Below are 20,505 nucleotides of genomic sequence, written 5' to 3'. Positions count from 1 at the left end.
ATTTCTATTGTTTTTCCTGCCATACATGCTATTCGGAAATGTGGTACAAGAAAACATGGTGCAATCATAGTCAGAAGTGTAAGAGAAGAATCTCCAGGCAGAAGTATGTGCAATGCATTATTTACATTGAGCATGCCTCTCAAGGATCAACTGATTCATTAATTTTAACCAATACATGTTAAAAACTTTTTTAAAGTGATGCCACTGAAATACATGCAGAAAAATAATATGATTGTTATGATAAGAAGGGTACTGTAGATTTTTCTAAAGGGGGGGGGGGTTTGAAAACCTCCTAAAATTTTGTTGACTGGGAAAGGAAACCAGTCAACTGTTGTCTACAAAAAAGACACTTTGTCATCAACGTTGCTATTTAAGCAAACACCACTTGTTCCTCTCAACAGAGTTAACGGTCAGCGTTTTTAATGAGGTCTATACTACCTGAATCCTATACTACCTATACTACCTGGTTTATGGGAAAGATCCCGACTCCAACTCGTTTGTGGGAGAAAAGTGGCTCATTTCGCTAAGAAGTCAGAGTTTTAACTTCTTAGAAGGCACGAAGTGGTCTGCGCAGCTGTAAAATGGCTTGTCTTTGCCCTCCTGGTTCCATCAGGAAACCTGGCTTTCCATTTCAACGCTAGCTTAAGAACGAAGCCCTCCCTGCGCTCAGCCAATCACAGAAGTGGACACGGAGTCCACCCCTAACCAAGAAGCTATATACAATTGATACCTGATGCACACGGTGATTTAAATGTTCAGGGGGATGAATCCTCTTTGAGAAATCAGCGCAAGACAGGAAAAGCAGTGGAAAGAACGGTCGGGAACTTAGAATCCGAAGAGCGAGTAGGAAGTTTCAAATCATTCTTCAACGGCAAACATTAGGAAAGCAAACTATTTGACAGGCACCGTGTGTAGAAGGACGCAGAAACTCATACAGAACTTTTGAAATGACGAGGGCAACGATCTCTAGACTTAAAGCTAGGAGGTGGTGTGTGACCATGAGTTAGAGAATTCTAAACCCAAGAGAAAGACAGATTTGAGAGCAGGAAAATTTATATAGATATATTTTTGAAATACATTAGGAGAAAGTTTCTATCAAAATATTGCTCGTGAGTCTGCTTTTCCCACCTGACTATCCACAACTCAAGGGTAACACCAGCTAATTCCTTTCCGTTGCCTGTTCCTTGGGCTCCTAGGTCGTTAATGAAGCAATGAACAGAACGTGGGAGCCATTTCTGAAATGAATAGAAGATTATATTAAGTTAGGTCTGAAGGGAGAAGATAGCACTGTGAATCCTGTTTCTGAAAACTGTCCCGAAACCTTTCGTGTTGATTCAGGTTGAGAAGCCTGAGAGTTGAAATCGATTGCTCTAGATCCAGCTTGAGACGCTGAAAGTTGAAATCGATTGCTCTGGAGCCAATTTGAGACGCCGAGAGCTGAAAAAGATTGCTCTCCATCCAGTATGAGCTGTTGAGAGCTGAAATAGATTGCTCTGGAGCCCCATGGAAACCAGCTTTGCCAGATTGAGGCACATCTTCAGAAAGAATCCTTCAAATTTGGTAGGTTTTACTCTAGTTTATTTTATCAAACTCTTGACCCATACTTAGCTTTTCTGTCGAGGACCAAGAAGTGATTGCTTCCTTCATTTTAGGACAAATTGTCTTTGTGGCCAATCAGCTCTGCCACTGTAGCACGAAAGCAGCTGTAGAGAACTCATAAGCACTGGGGTACGGGTGTTCCAATAAGACTTTCCGTTTGGGCATTGAAATGTGAATTCCATACACTGTCATGTGTAGCAAATAATTGTTTTTCTTTGTTCTTCTGCCAGCCATTTAAAACATACAAAGAATTTTCAGCTCACAGGACACACTAAGACAGATCAACAACGGGCCCAATCCAATCAACAGACCCCTATTCCCTCTCGACAATTACTGAGAAACCAATTGTGCTACATCCGTACCAAAAACAAGCAAGTTGTGTTCCAATTACACATTCGTGGCCTAGTGTCTTTCCTTTGCCAACTTTTATTAAGATTACAGGCTTTTTAAAAATCACAATACAATCATGTTTTTTACATTTGGAGACAAATATTCACTCCATTATAACTTTTAAAGTAATTTAAATGTAATGTATTTTTTAAAAAAATTATTAATTCGACTGTGATTATAAAAACCAAATTTCAGCCACTCTTTTAATCTTCACTCTTTTAATCATAATCTAATTCATTATTTTATTATAACGATCAAGATGTTCCTGAAATCTAATTATAGTTGCCTGTGCAGTGACTATGCATACATTTTATATTTACTTGTTGTATCAACAAGTTATGGTTTCTCTTCTGTGTAACTAGGTAGGAAGATAATGTGATTTAGCAATGTGGAAAAGACTCCTTGCCATCAAATACATTCCTCTACCCTACCATGGGACAAAACCAGAAATCTGTTTGTTTGAATCTTGTCTATTGTCATGACAACATGCCGTGACCAAGGCAACTTATAAAAGAAAGTGTTTAATTTGGGGCTTGATTCAGTCCCAGAGTGTGCGAGAGTCCGGGGAACCATCATGATGGGGAGCATGGCAGCAGGCGGGCATGGCGCTAGAGCAATAGCTGAGAGCAAGAGAGTGAGCAAGAGAGAACTAGGCGAGTGGGGGAGAGGGCAAGAGAGAGAGAGAGAGAGAGCAAGAGGGAGAAAAAGTAAGAGAGAGAGAACAAGAGAGAGAGTGTGGGCGTGAGAGAGTGAGAGCAGGAAAGAGAGAGAGAGGAGGGGGGAGGGAGGGAGGGGGAGAGAGAGAGAGTGAGAGAGAGAGAAAAAGAGAGAGCCAGAGAGAGAGTGAAAGAGATTGAGAGAGAGAGTGAGAGAGAGAGAGAGCAAGGGAGAGAGTGCACGCGTGCGAGAGAGAGAGAGAGAGAGAGAGAGAGAGAGAGAGAGAGAGAGAGAGAGCAAACAAACTGGGAATGGCATGGGCTTTTGAAACCTCAATGCCCACCCCCAGTGTCGCACCTTTTCCAACAGTGCTACACCTCCTCATCCTTCCTAAATAGGATCTACCAATTAGGGAGCAAGCATGCACATATATGAGCCCATCCTCATTCTAACCACAACTAATTGTAATTAATCAAGTATTCATTTCTCTTTGTAAGGCCTTCTGTTTCATTTCTTGATTCTAGATTTAAAAAAAAAAAAAAAGTAATCAACTAAAGGCAAAAAGAGTCACAAGATGGAAACAGTTTTTAGGCCCAGCTGTGTGTCTACAGGGTAGGAAGAAGGTGGGAGGGTGATCACCTGTGAGGTGGAGGGCATGGGGAAAACTGTTTGCAAGAGAAGGTAAAACACACAGAGAGAAGATATTTCTGAGTTCCCAATTATGTCCGAGATGATTTCCTTGTGTGAGTCAGAGCATAATGTTTCAATTCTTAAAAATATTAGCCTTCCTTTCATCTGACGCCACCCATTGATAAGATTACGAAGGGAATAAATGGAGTTATTCTTATTTCCTGGGCCTTTTATCCCCTTTCAAAGAGTCAGCGTTCTGCACCATGCTAACAAATGAACCGTGGTGGGGTTGGTTTGTGGAAGGTTTTATTTGACCTGTAACCTAGCTTTATAAATAATTCTGAGCAGTCAGAAAGTCACTATGCTTGAAAGATAATTGCTCATTGAGGTGGTAAGTAAACCCTGTTTAGGAAACAGAGCAAGAGTATGAAACCTACAAGGAAGGCCATCTTCTAAGGTTGTCCCTTCTGGCTACAACTTACATGCACAAGTTTCCGATTCATTTATTTATTTACTGGTTCATTTGCAAAGCAAAGGTAACATCTTCATTCATACATGCCATTGCATTGTGTTCTCAGTCACCCCTATCCCTCCTTTCCTTCCTGCTGTCCCCCTCCTCTTTCTCCCCTTCCCCTCCCCCCTCCCCCCTCTGCCAAATAGCATCTCCTTCTGCCTTCCGGATGTGTGTGTCTCTTACCCTCTCTTGTTCCCACCCCCTCTCTCCCTTTAGGCTTCTCCTTTCCCACTCACAGTCATCTTTCTGCTTTCATGCTCCATATCTATCTGTACATATATAGATAAATTAGGTGGATAATTTTATTATGGGAATCTTTCATGTATTGGGATAATTATGTAACTGTTAGGAAGCACTTAATTTATGTGCTTAAAAGAAAAGGATGAATCCCTTAGTATTTATTACAGGACTTTGGGATGTTTTGTTGTTGTTGTGACAATGGCGAGAAGGCATGGGGAAGAAACAAGGTTGGGAATAACACAATGGATGCAAATCAAGAAGACAAAGTGCAAGGCAGAAAAGGATGAGTGTTACACTCCTGGGGGGGGGGGGCGGGGGGGGGGGCTGAGGAATACTTAGATGGATGTTAACCAAAGGAAGGAGTAAAAGCCACGGGACACTGTAGCAAATCAAGGTTTTCTGCCCACCTCTGCCCTTGGTTATCACCAAGATGGCCTTTCTGGTGGCTGTTTTCCATTCACATTCTTAAAAACCCATTATTAACAACTCCCACACACAAGGCCAGGGGAACTTGAGGAAGCTGGGATGGAAAGAGTATAGAGCCAGGGTATTAGTGGATGTGTTTTGAGAATGTGTTATGGATCATCAATAGTAGCATACCAGAACGTCCTAATTTTAACTAGAACTTGGTAGCCATTGATCCGTATTTCCCCATGGCTCCCTTTCTCCCATTAGGTTATCAACAGTTATCTTCTCAACTTATATAAGATCAACTTCCTTATTCACCAGTTGTCTACGTCTGGTTAGTGTCATGTATGTTAGATTCTTACATAATATTCACTTCTGTTCGTACTCATATATGCTGGCCTGCTTCCTAATGGTGTCTTTTTCTAATGCTCTAAGGCTCTAAGGATGTCATCAGTATTTTGTGAGGGATGTACTTGTCAGTAGTGAATGTCTTATGTCTTTGAACTTCTTTTTTTGTTTGTTTGTTTTTAATTTACACTCCCTCCATATTTTATCCCCTCCATCCAACCTCCTGCTGTTACACATACCACACCTCCCCACCTCCCTGTCTCCACATGGATGTGCTCCACCCTCCACACTACTTGATTTCTAAACTCCCTGGGGCCTCCAGTCTCTTGAGGGTTAGGTGCATCATCTCTGAATAAACACAGACCCGGCAATCCTCTACTGTGTGTGTGTTGGGGGCCTTATATCAGCTGATGTATGCAGCCTGGTTGGTAGTCCAGTGTTTGAGAGATCTGAGAGGGTCCAGAGTAATTGAGACTACTGGTGAACTTCTTAAGTGTTTTCATTTTTCATTCCCCCCCATGACTGTTCTCATGTTCTGGGGCTACTGTGTCTGGAGATTGTAGCTCGACCATTGACTTCTGAGTTCACGTTTAGCAAGGGCATGGGATTTTTTAGAATTCCTGTGAATTTTTTCAGTCCTGGATGTTCTCCATGGGTAGTATTGGCCAGGATCAAACTCTGATATTAACTTTGAGACTTGTATACTTTCAGGTGATTCAGATGATGGAAGATCCACATGACAGCATTCAGTTATGCTTAAGATTCTTAAGGGAAAGTTTTATGCACTTGCCTTTACATATTTATTTGTGAGTGTTTCTGTGTTAGTATATGTGCATGTGTGTGCACACATGTACCAGTATACCACTACAGTCGTGTTAAAACCGTAAGAAAATTTACAGGTACCAGTTCTTCTTTCTATTGTGTGAGTCCTGGGGATTGAACTCAGGTCACCACGCTTAATAGCAAGTGCCTTTACCTGCTGAGCCATCTCACTGCCCCTCAAGGGAGGTTTCCCTCCCCAAATCCTAAATGCAAATGCCAAGTTTCTCTGCTATATATCGAGATGGATGTATTTTGCACACTAAAACTCAAAAAACTGCCACACTTGCCTAGGAGAACAGATAATTGATACCAAGAAACACTTCAGACATCCTAACTCCAGATGTCTAGATCCCAGAACAAAACCACAAACACGGGCAGCCAAAGCAATATGCCTCCCCTGGCAGCCAGAAACCCTCTTGCAATAGACCCCACGAAAAGCAGCCCAGCCAAAGCACAAGACAAGACCTCCAAAACAGTGATTATGAACAGGTCAAAGGCACTTAAAGTGAATGGTTCAGTGAAGCACTCTTAAAAAACTGTGGAAAAACCTTCAAGACATAATCACTAAGGAAACTGACATAATAGTTCTTTGTGTATGTATTTGTGTATTTTAATATACCTTCTAGTGATGTCTATAGCTAACAGTGTTGCTGGTAATGTTTCCCTTGGGAATTTAATTTTCAGTTTTATACTGCTTTCACTTTATTCACGGAATGTGTGCATATGCATGTACCTATACATCACTAAACATGTATTTGCATATGTACGCATATGCATATGTAGTACAGAGGTCAATACCAAGTGCCTTCTTAAAGCTCACAGATTTGGTTAGACAGGCTGAGGAGATGCCCAAAGGACCATCCTAGCTCTGCTTCCCCACTGCTGGATTAGCAGCAATGCTGTCCTGTGGGCTTTTAGCCTACCCTGGGGTTGAAATAGGATTCTCATTCTTGCACAGCAATTTCTCAACTGAGCCGTTCCCCCCCTGGCCTCAGCTTTTACTTTTGAAGTATGTTTTTCTGGACTTTGTATAAAGTTGAATTTCAGTGTCAACATATTTGAAATCAATGGCATGTTCAACCTATTTTCTTGAAATAACTTATATTTAGTTAAAATACATATTTAAATATAGTATATATTATATATACTATGTACAGTGTATACAATATATAATTATATATTATATATCATATATAGTGTGTTATATTTATAAATTAAAAATATTATATATGTGTTATATAATAAATGATATAAATGCATAAATACTATTATATAATATATAAATAATAAATATATTATATAATATACTATATATAAAATATAGTACACATTATGTAATACATTATATATTATAAATTATAATGATATCATATGTGCTATATTAAACATAGATATTTTATATAATGCATGTATACATATTCTATATCATTGCTATATTATATATTACATATCATATATCACATATTATGTAATATTATATGTTATATAATGTTATATGTCATATATTAATATAATGAGATATTATTTCCATGTAAAAACATTCATATCTAAATTTATCTGCAATTTTCATCCACTCTTTTTTTGTGTGTTTTGTTTTGTTTTTTGTTTTTTGAGACAGGGTTTCTCTGTGTAGCCCTAGCTGTCCTAAAACTCACTCTGTAGACAAGGTTGGCCTTGAACTCAGAAATTCACCTGCCTCTGCCTCCCAAGTGCTGGATTTAAAGGCATGTGCCACCACACCTGGCTCACCCACTCTTAATACTACAAAATCACTAAAAATTTGAATCTGTCCTGGAGCAAATATAATTTTCCCAAATAAAAATTGGAATCCTATAAAAAGCATCTTCGCTCCAGGTTGGAAGTTTCTAAATGTGTTGTAGAATTCCAAAATTATACATTCTATGCCTGTGCCAAGCTTGTCACCACTGAACATCGTTGATTCTGATTACATAGAGACAAACTTCAGTATTATTTAGTATGCACTACTTGTTGACAACAGGATTTACTAGTGGCTTTAAAACCAAAAGCTCTCCTGTACTCTACTGGTCTAATAATTTTATTAAATCCTTCAAAAATAAATAAATAAAATTTAGGTTGCAAAAAAATCTCAGTTCAGTGCCCATTTCAGGAGATTTAGTTTGATTCAAATAATCCAAGGTTAAAAAAGAATCAATCTATGATGAGCTACAATGAGCAAAAGTGAAACTAAGGTAGTCTCTGTTCGGTATTAGCTTGCTAACACGGATTTTAACGTTTGGTTACTTCTAAGTGTGAAACTCAGCTTTACTGATGGTCAAAGACCACTGTTTTCATATCACTCATCCATAGCTTTCTCAGAGGATGCCAGCAGAGACTCCAGCCCTGCCTCACTCTGTATGACCTCCCAGAGTTTCCTCTCAAATCCCTTGGGGAAGCTTCTATAGCTTTACAACCCTTATACATTAGATGCCTACAAAATCATAATCATAAGGAAAATGGCAAGGGAGGGTCCCACCAGCTTGAGCAATTAACAGGTGGACCCTCTGGTACCACAGACGCAGAGTCTGTGTCCCTCGGTGATCGAACATGGGAAAATGGACTTGAAGAAAGATTTCTGGATAGCGTTGTTTGCACAGTGCAACCTGAGACTCTGTTCTGAAGAGATCTTTGAGGCCATGATGGGCGGGGCTTGCTGATTTATGCAGTGACCTCCAGACCTCTCTTATTTCCCCAGAACAAATACTTGATCCCTTATTTGTTTGGTTGGTTTTTCTACAAGGTCTGGTCATATAAGCTTGGAAAATCTGGGCTTGTACCATCATACAGGGCTTATCCATTTACAAATAACATCACTCTAAGTATTCCTATAAAAAGCACTAATTTCTATTAGTTATGTAGTGGAGAATGAAAGCTGTGCTGTGGGGTATGCTAGCATTCAGCTTTTTTTCTTAGCATATCAGTTGTCCACAGTGACTGTTTCAGTTGACACTCTCCATAAGTGTAAGGGCTTTGGTCATTCCAGAGGTTAACCAGCCCTTACCTTATCAGTCAGTGAAGTCAACCCAGTGGTAAGTCAACCTACCTCACTGTGACTTGTAGCTAGCTGTACAGTGGTTAACAATGTGCGGGTCTTTATGCTTTTTGATAGTTTTCTTGTCAACTCTATTTTTAAGAATTTTCCATTTTTTAGATTATACTCCACTCTTCTCAATGATTTGAAGGTCTTCTTTATCTATACCAAACTTTATCTGTAAGTCCTTTGACTTGAGTTCTAACTTAATCAAAGACTGACAGTATCCATGTCATAAATCGCCTATAGATCAGCGACGTTTTAAAACTCTCTCCTTTTGTCATGTTTACAATTCAATTCCTTTCCTTCCATCACTTATATGTTTTAAAAATATTTCTCCTGGTCCACCACTTGTCTTTTCGCACTTTTAGTAGTTAACCAATTACTTCTTACCAAATGAATACTCTTCTATCTGTATAAGAAAATCTTTAGCCCAAAGTGATAAAGATATCCTATTGTCTTTTAGACGTTTAATTTCTTACGTCTATGGTCCATCTTGAATTAATTTTTATACGTGATTTGAAGTAGCGGTTAAAGTCCATTTTTTTAAGAACTTGAAAAATGTTCTGCCACTTATTGGAAAGATTACATATGCCCATACTAAGTTATTGATTTTTGAGCTCTGACCACCCCCCCCCCTCCAGCTTTCTGCTGCTACGTTGGGGACTTTCTATTTTTTCCTACAGTCTTGGCTGACTTACTCTTAGAGTCCACAAATAAGGGTAGCTAAGGCAGAGATTTAAATGATGAAGGCAGAGGCCTTGCTTCTCCCCTGATTACTTGTTTGATTCTCGCCTCTGCCCCTGCCCCTGCCCCTGCCCCTGCCCCTGCCCCTGCCCCTGCCCCTGCCCCTGCCCCTGCCCCTGCCCCTGCTCCTACCTCTGCCCCCAACTCCGACTCCATCCCTGACCCCGACCCTAGCCGACCCACCCTTGCTCCTGACCCCGACTCCACTCCTGCCCCCTGTCCTTGCCCCTGCCTAGGCAGGGTCTTCTGAATGGATTTTTGTGAGTGCCACTTGAGCAGTCTTCTCCCTGGAGACCTAGGACTCTGTACTGCAGGCCTCCTCCTCTTCCAAGACCATAACTGCAGCCCCAGCTCAACCTTGGCCCCTGAAGCCTTTTTTCTCACTTTCTCTGCTTTTCTCTTTGATCCCGCAGCCAGATGCTTTCTGCACTTGCTACACCCTAAGGTTCTCTGTTTCCTCTTTTAGTGCCTAGTAACGTTTTACTCTGTTCACAGAGGTTTATATTGAATTCCCTGTTCACTTTACAGTGTGGTTCCCACCTCCAGACACCATCTGTTCGCTGAGCTGCGGTTGGAATAGCCCTGTGACCAAGGTGACCTCCTATAAATGGGTACGCTTCTGGCCTCTATTCTGCGTCATGGGGCTGCTTGTCTCGTCCCATTCCGGTACACTCTGTCTTAATTATGCTATTTCGGCGCTACGTTACAGCTTCTTTTACCATAAACCATTGCTTTGGCTCTTGTAGACATGGAAATTTCAGCAGAGCTTTAGAATTAGTGCACTGGTTTTTATTACAAAATATGCAGAGGCTTTCAGGGTTTCCTATGAATCTACAAAACAATTTAAAATGAATGGAAACCACAATGTTTTTTAAATATAAAATCAAGGGAGGTGTCCATGGGTGTAGCATGTGTCTCTACCTCTCTACTTCTCATAATTCATCTCAGTAATATATCATAATCTCATTGTAATCTTTCACATGTTTCATTAATTTAATTGCAGATGTGTGATTATTTTGATCTTGCTATGAAATGTTTTATCCATTTCCCACTTATGTACTGTTGGCACATAAAATCATTTTTATTGATATTATATCCATTAAACAAAATTTTATTAATTTCAATAGTTATAGTTCTATTTCCTTTTTTGTAAATATGAGAAGCTATTATTTGAAAGGAATTTGTTCTCTTACAGTGGGTTGTCAAATGTTTCCCTGCAAAGTTCAATAATATCTTCTTATTTGTTCTTTTAGTTGCTGAGGGATCAGTAGTGCTGTCCTTCTCAGTCCTTCAATTAGAACATTACAAATGGTTTTTCTCTCTTTTGTCCTGATTGCAAGTTTATAAATTTGTTATTATTATTATTATTATTATTATTTTTATTTTATTTATTTATTTTTTTTACAAAAACAAAATCAACTTGGGACTGTAGCTATGGCTCAGCAGTTAAGAGCAGGTACTGCTCTTTCAAAAGACCTGATTTTGAAACGCAACTCACATGTCAGGTGGCACAGCCATCTCCAACACCATCTCTAGTGGAATCTGATGCCTCTGCCCTCCACAAGCACCCACATTCACATGCACAAACCACACAGACACACATATACACAAAATAAAAAAATTAAAATTAGCCGGGCAGTGGTTTTACTCCCAGCACTTGGGAGGCAGAGGCAGGTGGACTTCTGAGTTCAATGCCAGCCTGGTCTACAGAGTGAGTTGCAGGACAGCCAGGGCTACACAGAGAAACCCTGTCTCGAAAAAACCAAACACACACACACACACACACACACACACACACACACACACACACGTTTAAAATGTTAACTTCTTGATTTTTGTTTCTTATAATTTTTTAAAATGTATTGTCTTATCTTGTTTTTTTACCCCCCTTTCTATTCTTTTAGAAATGGTTTCTGCTGGGTGGTGGTGGCACATGTCTTTTGTCCCAGTGTGAGCCAGGTTGAAGTAGGTGGATCTCTGAGTTTGAGGCTAGCCCGATCTAGAGAGTGAGGACAGCCAGGGCTGCACAGGGGAACCTTATCTTGAAAACAACAAAACAAGCAAACAAGCAAACAAACAAACAATCATGGAATTATTCCTTAAGCAATTCCTTCCACTGAAAAGTTAAACCCTTTTTAAAAAGAATAGCTGAATATTCCTTCAATGCATTGATTTAACTGTGCCTAATTTCCATATGCCATGTTTTTCTTTCTATGCAGTTTAAAGTTGTTTCAGCCAGTATAGCTTTCTTGGCAAGTCCTGGGACAATAGGAGATCCTGTTTCAAAAGCCATGTTTCAAATTCATTGTTTTCTTAATATATATTTTACTTCCATTAGAAATGAAAATTCTAGTTATTTATAAATATTGCTTCTTGGGTTTTTTGTTTTGTTTTGTTGTTGTTGTTATTTTGATTTTTCGAGACAGGGTTTCTCTGTATAGCCCTGGCAACTCACTTTGTAGACCAGGCTGACCTCGAACTCAGAAATCTGCCTGCCTCTGCCTCCTGAGTGCTGAGATTAAAGGCGAGTGCCACCATGCCCGGCTTCTGATAAGCACTATTAAAACAGTGTTTCCTTCCCTAACCGGGAATGCCTTAGCCCAGGGACTTTTATTTTAGCTCTTTAAGGCTCTCAGCACTGAGCCCCCTTTAGCCCTGCCCTACCCACTGCCACCCCACCCCCACAGATGGCAACGTCTACACGATGGTCAGAGCTAATGAATCACCCATGTTTGCTGGGTTTAGCTCCTCATCCTTTTCCCACACGGAGGCCATCATACCTCTTGGATTATTTGCCTCATGTCAAGATCTGGCAGATACTTGAAAATTGGGAAGTAAACAGAATTTGTCAGCCAAAGGCACAGCTCTCAGATTCTATTCATTTTATGTGGTCTTCAGTGTGTAGGCATGGCTCCTTTGTTGGTTGCTAAAATTTTATATTATGTCAAGAATATTTCTACCCATTACCCCAAATCCTACATTTGACTTTGACAAACTGAATGCTGTTTGTTGCTGTTTTTATCCACAAGAACCTGTTTTGTGATCACCTATAGTGACAGCAGCAAGTTAGCCTTCTGGTACTGTAACAAAACTGATTACTGTTTTCAATATTGAAAAATAATTTGAGAAATATTGAGACAATTGAGCCTGATTCCTTCATGGTGGAGAGTGAGAGAGAAAGAAAGACATTGGCACTTACAGTCCCCTCTGACTATATATCCCTAATGATCAGAAGATCTCCCATGAGGCCCTACTTCTTAAAGGTCCCACTACCTCCCACAGGCTGGTGACTAGGTCTTTAGCATATGGGCCATTGGGGGGAACAGTTACCCAAGCCAGAGAAGGTGGCTTCATACAAATTGTCTTTGTATTGTGCAGGCTTCAAACAGTATGAAGGAAGAAGGATGGGGGTGCCAGAAATGGCCGGTGAAGGGATGGAATTCAAACCTTGGGAACAATAAGTACCACTTTACCATCCTAAGAGAAACGTTGAAAACTTAACACTGTAGGCTGCCATGATTTCTTCCACAGGCACATCTGAGGCAAAGATTCAAGTTGAAGACAGCAGAAGATGATCAGTATCAGCCAGAGCAATGCAAGGCAGATCAGGGCAAGACTATCATACGATGCTGGGAAATCATAGCTTGATATTGTTAGAGTCTGTGTTTCAAAGAATCACTCAATTAGTAATCACTCAACCCAGATTCCACTCTGGAGTTAGGACAAGGAGGAAGCCCTGGAATCTGTGAGATTTAAACAGGTCCAAGGGTAAGAAAATAGGGAAGAATTGGTGGGTGTGTTTCAAGTTAATTGTGTTCTTGTAGGTGGAGTACAGGTCCTTCACAAATAGAACCCTGAAAGGACGTATGGAATGAAGCAGCAGAAGGAAGGAAATATCAGAAGAGCAGAAAACCTTTTCCAGTTTCCATGAGGCCCCTGAAATGAGCAGTTCTCAGATTCCACTGCACACTGTTGGATGAAAAAAAAAAAAAAAAGAAAGAAAGAAATGGAAAGGGAAGGGAAGGGAAGGGAAGGGAAGGGAAGGGAAGGGAAGGGAAGGGAAGGGAAGGGAAGGGAAGGGAAGGGAAGGGAAGGGAAGGGAAGGGAAGGGAAGAAGGGAGACTGTTTCTAGGTAGGGTGAAGGAGAAAGTTTTTTTATAGATATATGGGAGAGCTTAGCCAGAAGCAGACACATCTGGGTTAGTCTAAAGTGGTCCCAACCCTGAACCATGTGGGAAGAGGAAGAGAAGGAGAGACGGGAACCAACAGCACCCAGGAGGCCAAAGGTTACAAAAGCATCAAAAAGACACAGGTAACCAACCAAAATGTCTGGATGAGTCTCTGGGGGAAAGGCAGCCCAGTCCCTAGGCTGGAGAGTTCAGGGTAAAGGGTAGGAGATGCAGGCCATGCCCTGTATCAGGTAGAAACTGAGGGATGCTGGGAGAACCTGGAGCCCATGTCTGCTTTGAAGCATTAAGTAGACACCGCAGCTGCTTGTCCTGGGTTGGAAACTTCACAACTATCACTGTTAGTTACTTCAGAAGCTCAAGGGACAGACTCAGACATTGAGACACTTCCTGTGGAGTGAGTGCCTAGGATTGAGGCTGACAATGAGCTGATATCTACTATAGATATGTCCCCTCTTGTCCCTACCTCCTGACCCTTCCATTTTCATAGGATGAATAAATGCATTGCATAAAGAAATTATAATTACCTTATCAATATTTTACACAAAATCAAGCAACCCAACATTGAAATGCAGTCCACGAACCTGAGGGGAGAGGAATTCGAATAGCTATTTTCCTGTGCTGATCTTGGGGGTCTCATTATCATGCATAACTTTCTTTTGTTTGCTTCTATTCCCCCCTAACTGGATCTGACATTCATCTTTCTTTAACCAACTACATCACTATCATTTGACTATAAAGATCCTTACTTGTGAGAGTAAGCAGGTGGTAAAGAAAATAAAAGTTCTGCTTTATATTTCTCCAACATACGGTATTTCCAAGTTATTTTTAGATTTATTTTTATGGCTGGATGTGTCCCAGAAAAGAAAGTTGGCTTTTCTCTCAGAAATTCTTCTATCGAAGGATTTGTAAGGTCTGTGGATCTTTTGAAAATACTTTCCAATGTGGAGTTTTTTTTTTTTTTTTTTTTTTTTTTTTTGAGCCACTGAGGGATAGTTACCTAAGATGTAGTAAAAGAAACAGGGGCATATTGGAGACTTAGCTAGCATCACACAGAGCTAGCCCAGGCCCAATGTATGGACCACAATGCCAGCTTTTAGGTCCATGAGAACCGCATCCTTAATTCAGCAAGCACTGGTCACATGCTAATGCTTATTATCCATCATTATACACATCTGATACTTTATTTGATTTCAGAGTCTTTGTTTGGCTTACTGTGTGTTACTTTCCCAGTTCTGCACTAAAGCGTTTTCTTTTTTAACTAAAAAGTTCAGTTGTCAATTATTATGCCTTTTGTTTATGAACTAATTAATACTTTCCCCGTTGTTTACAATATCCCCAATAGTTTTCATCTTCACTTTTGCCAAGAACACTAACCTGCGTTCCAAAAATCACAATTTCTTCGGAGAACAGCATGTTCTATTGGAATCACTTGAAATAGTGTCACAAATTACTCTTGGAGATCCTGCGAGCCAGGTGTGGCCCTGCACTCCACTCAGCTCCTTATTGCTCTTGGCGTTGCTGCAAATGATGCTCAGACTGTATTAAGCAGACGTGACTTATTTAGGTTTTCATCTGCCAGCAGAGCGGACCGTGCCTTCTTTCTGCGCATCCCAATACACGCTGTTAAACATCAAGATGATGGCCAGCTCCAATCCCTTTCATTTGCTGTCTTTCCCTCACTGAGGTTCAGTTCCTGGCCCCCTGTCTCTGCTCTGTTAGGTTCCACTACTTAACACACGATCTGGAGGGCAGCCTTGGAATGAGATTCTGAGCAAAAGGATTTATCCTTTTCTAGAGGAGTTATTGTCAAAATCCATTTCAAATTTGAAGACGGCCCTACCCTTGCTTTGAAGTCTAAAGGAGCTTCGTAGTCAAAAACAAAATTTGATGAACATGTTTTTTAAAATAATTTAATTGTAATAACTTGTATAATCATGCTATTATAGATAACAATTTGTGTGTGTTATCTTAGTTAATATTACGGCTCTGTAGAGACCTCTCTTCATTCTCAGTTCTTGGATGAGTCACAGGAACATGAACATGGCCAGCACCACTCAACTGCTGGATGATGGGAACCTTAAGGAATCTGTAGTTTGTAGTCACCATCCCTTGTAACAGGAGAAGGAGATGGAAGAGGTGACTAAAAACAAGCTCCTCTCCTGGGAAGGGACACTGCATTCTCATCTTCTTTTTGGAGGCAAATGAATTGGTTGTAAGTGACATGGGTGTGGTCATTTTAATGTCTTTTAAAATATAAAATTTATTTCTTCTTATTTATTCAAAAGATACTGCTTGGGCAAACATCTACTACTTGCCAAGCTATAATTGGGTAAAACATACGGGTAAGAATGAGTGCATTTCTTTTTTCCAAGTGGTGTCCTCAGGTAAAAGATATGGCCTCAGAATCAAGTGTGTATAGCAAGTGTGATGGGACACAGGCAGTAGAAGGTTAGGGAGAATGGAAGACACGCCATTGGATTATGGCACTTTGTCAGCATAACCAGACGTTCACATAATATCCCTGGCAACTTGGCTTCTCCAGAAAGATTCTTACACTCAAATTTTAATCAACTCAGCTCTTTTTCTAGGTTAGAAGGAAGTAAAATAAGTATGAAAACCCCCATTGGAAGATTAGTACACCTAAGCTGGAGAGATGTCTCAGTAGTTCTGAGTGCTCGCTGCTCTTGCAGAGGACCAGAGATCAGTTCCCACCACTCATATTAGGCAGCCACATGAGTCCAGCTCCAGGGAACCCAGGGCCAGTGTTCATCCTCCGTAGCTGCTGACACACACCTGAATGGACACACACATAGATGCACACACATACACATAAGTGAATAATAATCACACATATAGACACACACATAAATGAATAATAAAGTGTTTTATGAGGGGATTGCTACAATAATATCACTTCAGGAGAGACCGTGGAAAGAAAATAGGGCAGTAATGAAGAGAGACACAGAGAAGTGAGCAGATTTGAGAAACATAGCTAAGTGTTAGTTTGAATTTCATGTATCCAAATCAGCGCCATGTATAATCTTAAACATAAATTTTGAAAAAGAATGCCTCTACATCTCTAAATTGGAGAAACATTTCTGTTTTAGTTGAATGAACAGTTTAATGGGGATTCTTTTTTTTCATTTTTGTTCTTGCTATGATTCTTCGGTGATTAATGAAATTTCATGTATTTTAAAATATTCTGGTTTGATCTTGAAGCCATGAAGTAAAGGATGGATGTATTTTTAAATCAGAATTCAACATAATTCAGGAAAGAAAAAGCTTCCTTTATAATCACATTCAGAACCAAACCAAATTTTAAAAGCAAGCAAATTATCCTAAGAAAATAAACATTTTAAAACATTCAGAGCAGAAGTCTGGACACATTTCAGCAGCTGATGCACACAGAGGAATGTCTGGAAATGTTAATATCTTCCTGATAAAAGTTGTCTCTTGGAGAAGAGGAAATTCAAATGGCTTGTGAAGGTCACAAAGTTGCCAAACTCTAGTTTCCCTGAAGAGCAGCCTGGGGAGACCGTCTCCAGGTAAGGCTCTATGGTTGCTGCTGCTGTTATTGTTCACAGATGACTCTCCAGTCGGCCCTCTCCACCCTGCACAGCCCAATCAATGTACTGTGTGATAATCTTCCTAGCCTCGCCCACCCGATGCCAGTATCACCCTCCTCCACTGATAACCAAAAACCATCCCCAGACATTGACAAATATTCCCCTCAGGGGGAAAATGACCCCAATTAAGAACAAGTGCGCTCAAGTCCTCTCTGTCCTTGAAATACCATAAATTTTAGCCAAGAGGGAGGGAAAAAGGGTGAGAAGCTGCACAGTTTCTCATACAGATTCTAACATTTCCTCGTTATTATTTTCATCATGTTTATGCCCTTTCTCAAAAGGTTTAGCATCGTGTCCTTTTCTCAAAGTCTGCCATTGTGATGAGGATCTTTTCCGTTTCTGCCTTCAGTTGGGTTTTTTCCCGGTTCCCAGCAATGCTTTTCATAAATGGATGCTAGACTCCCAGGCTCTCTTCTAGTCTTGCTCATAAGCAGATTCAGCCAGTGGAAGGATGGCAAAAGAATGGAGTTGATGGAATGGAAGAAGTCATGTCAAGCTGCCGTGTGACTTCCGTGGCTCTTAATCCCGCTAGTCAGATCCTTCCCCAGCCTGCCGTCCCTCTCTCGATTCCGTCTTCTACCACACATCCCTGGATCTCAGCAATGTCTCCATCCTTTGCCTCTACATAGGTTAGCAGTGTCTTCCTGCTGCTTATCTCTGGTTTACCTCTCATTTCCATGGCACAAGATAACTTTCCCACCCACCTATGTAGCACATATAATTGCCACAGAATGAATTATGTCCCCCTACATTCTGTGTCTTTTAATTAATTGATTGATTAATTAATTAACAGCACAAGCACTATCCCTCCTCCTGGTCCCCCCTTACTGAGACCTTCACCTCATCCTCCCCTTCCGCTTTGAGAGGGTGGGACCCTCCCTGGGTATCCTCCCTCCCTGACGCATCAAAATCTCCAGATACGCCTAATTTGTCAGAGACTTGAGACATTCAGTATTCTAACGCCCTAATTCCCATTATGGAGGTATTTGAATAGGAAATAATTCATGTTAAACATGATCCTAGAGTAGAACTTTGATCTGATAGCACCATTGTCCTCTAGGAAAAACATACCAGATCACAGGCTCTCCACTTTTTTTCTTTTTAATCCCCCTTCCCAACATGAGAACATAGCAAGAAGTTGTCTACAGTGCAAAAAAAGAGTCCTCACCAAGAAATGGACTTACCAGCACCTTGGTCTTATATTGTTTGGCTTCCAAAACTCTGAGGAATTCTGCCTTTTAAGCCACTCTAGCAGTTGTATTTTGTTATGGCAGCACACAGTGCCTGGTGTATTCATCTGTTTCTTGTACTATGCCTTCATTATCTGAAGGGGTTGGAAGGCTTCTGTTTTCCTACCAAGTCTGACTAACAAAGGTCTTGACATCACCAAGACAATATACTAATTACTAAGTTCCTAGCATGGGCCACAAATTATGCAAAAGAAACTTTGATACTTGTTTTCTTAACTGTTTCCTTCAATAACATTGTAAGTTGTTTTGTTGTTGTTGTTGTTGTTGTGGAGGTGTTTGTTTGTTTGTCTTTTAGGTGATTGTCTTACTTGGTTTCTCTCAAGATCAGAAGAAGGGAATGAGTCAACCATATTTATCTTGTATGAGAATAAATAATCACAACCACTTTAGATACTGTGACATAAAGCATAAAGGTTCTGGGTCATTTGGAACCAGTCATAATTAATCCCCTTACCTACTTCCTGTGTGGCCCTAAATTAGTCCAGACCATGCTTTCTGTGATTGAAAGCCAGACTCGTGATAGTTAACCAGGTTGTTCTGTGTTAAGCATTTAGAATATGTTAAGATTTAGAAAACACTCAGTAAATCTAGCACTCTTAGCTATTACCTACTGTGTGCCAATTCTGTACTAACCACTATGTAGTAAGGATATAGAGGCAAATAAGAAGCGATGCTCTCAAAGAGTTTCAGTATACAACAGTCACGAACAAAACAGTAATTATAAAAGGATGGCAAATTAATAGGGTGGTATATTATCAGGAAGCCAACTTGATGAACTTTGGGCTTTGCTCAAGGTCTGAGTCTCACTTCTGGCAATCACTAACCATTTGAGTCATGGGCAAGTTGCCTTCTCTAAGCCTTCATGGTCTTTCCTGAAAAATAGGCATAATTGTGGTTTCTATTTCACAGGGATGTGTGGGAAGAAGTGAGAAAATAAATGCAGAGTCTATTACAGAGCTCTTGGCAGATGACACATTCCCACCAAAGAACTATTACTTTTATCATTAATGAGGGAGCATAGATTAGGGGTGTCCAACCTAGCAAGGATGCCCCCAATTTTCTACTCATTGCCTGACACTTTGAGCAACTTCACAATGACTGTCTTCTGTGGTTTCCCCCATGCTCAGAAGACGGGAATGAGTCTATGAGACTTTTCTAGTATGAGAATAAATAGTCATGGCTACTTTAGAAAATGTCTTGACAAAGTCTATTAACCTTTAATCCATGCACACAAATCAGTTTCACACCTGTATGTAAACACACACACACACACACACACACACACACACACACACACACACACACGAACATTTATATCAGTGTTATTGGAATAATACAACCAAATGCCCATTGGAAAAAGAATGGGTCAGTGCATTGCAGTGCATCCATACACAATGAGAATAAGCTACACACATGTGCCACAATATGGATCCCATAGACAAAGAGCTGAGAAAGAAGCCAGAATGGGCAGCTTCTTATTCTACTTAGAGGAAGTTGAAGAACAGGAGTATTGATCTATGGTCACGGGAGTCAGACCAGTTGTTACTATTTTAAAAATACTGAGTGGACCAAAGAACTGATACATGTGTCTCTAACCATGCAAAATAGAAACACGGAAGTGGTTTGCAATGTCCAAGGTGCAAATACTCCCAGCATCGTGGACTGCAGGGTCCAACAGTCCTCAATGAGTAGATTTGTAAAGAGATACAAATGTGAATACCCTGCTTTGACTAACAGAATTGGGAGGTGGCATTAGAGAGCAATGTGGGGAGCTAAGACTATCATCCTTGGACAGGGCTTGCACAGGCGCATGCGCAGCCCCAGAGTTCCACGCTCACAGGTCATTCATTTTGCTGTACATTATATTTCAGTAGAATGCAAAGTTAAAAAACATACTTCTACAAACTAGAAAGAAAATTGAGTTCTAACTGTTGTGTCCCACAGGAAGATCCAGAGAGGTACCAGGAGGTCTAAGGCTAAGATACAGGCACTTTTTCAGTGCTTGGAGTCCATCTGAAGCAAAACACAGACGTCA

General features: G+C 40.5%; 1 long non-coding RNA gene across 1 annotated transcript; it reads left to right on the top strand.

Annotated features, from left to right (window-relative positions):
- Nucleotides 1–1,308: 1,308 nt before the first annotated feature.
- On the top strand, nucleotides 1,309–20,504 carry 4930422I22Rik. The gene is made up of 3 exons (XR_001779644.2): nucleotides 1,309–1,560; nucleotides 9,933–10,015; nucleotides 20,415–20,504. It is a non-coding gene; the product is annotated as an RIKEN cDNA 4930422I22 gene (long non-coding RNA).
- Nucleotide 20,505: the final 1 nt, after the last annotated feature.

The sequence above is a fragment of the Mus musculus genome, chromosome 10, assembly GCF_000001635.26.
Source record: "Mus musculus strain C57BL/6J chromosome 10, GRCm38.p6 C57BL/6J".
NCBI classification, from domain to species: domain Eukaryota; kingdom Metazoa; phylum Chordata; class Mammalia; order Rodentia; family Muridae; genus Mus; species Mus musculus.
Note: the sequence above shows the minus strand (reverse complement) of the source record. Positions and strands in the feature narration are given on the sequence as shown.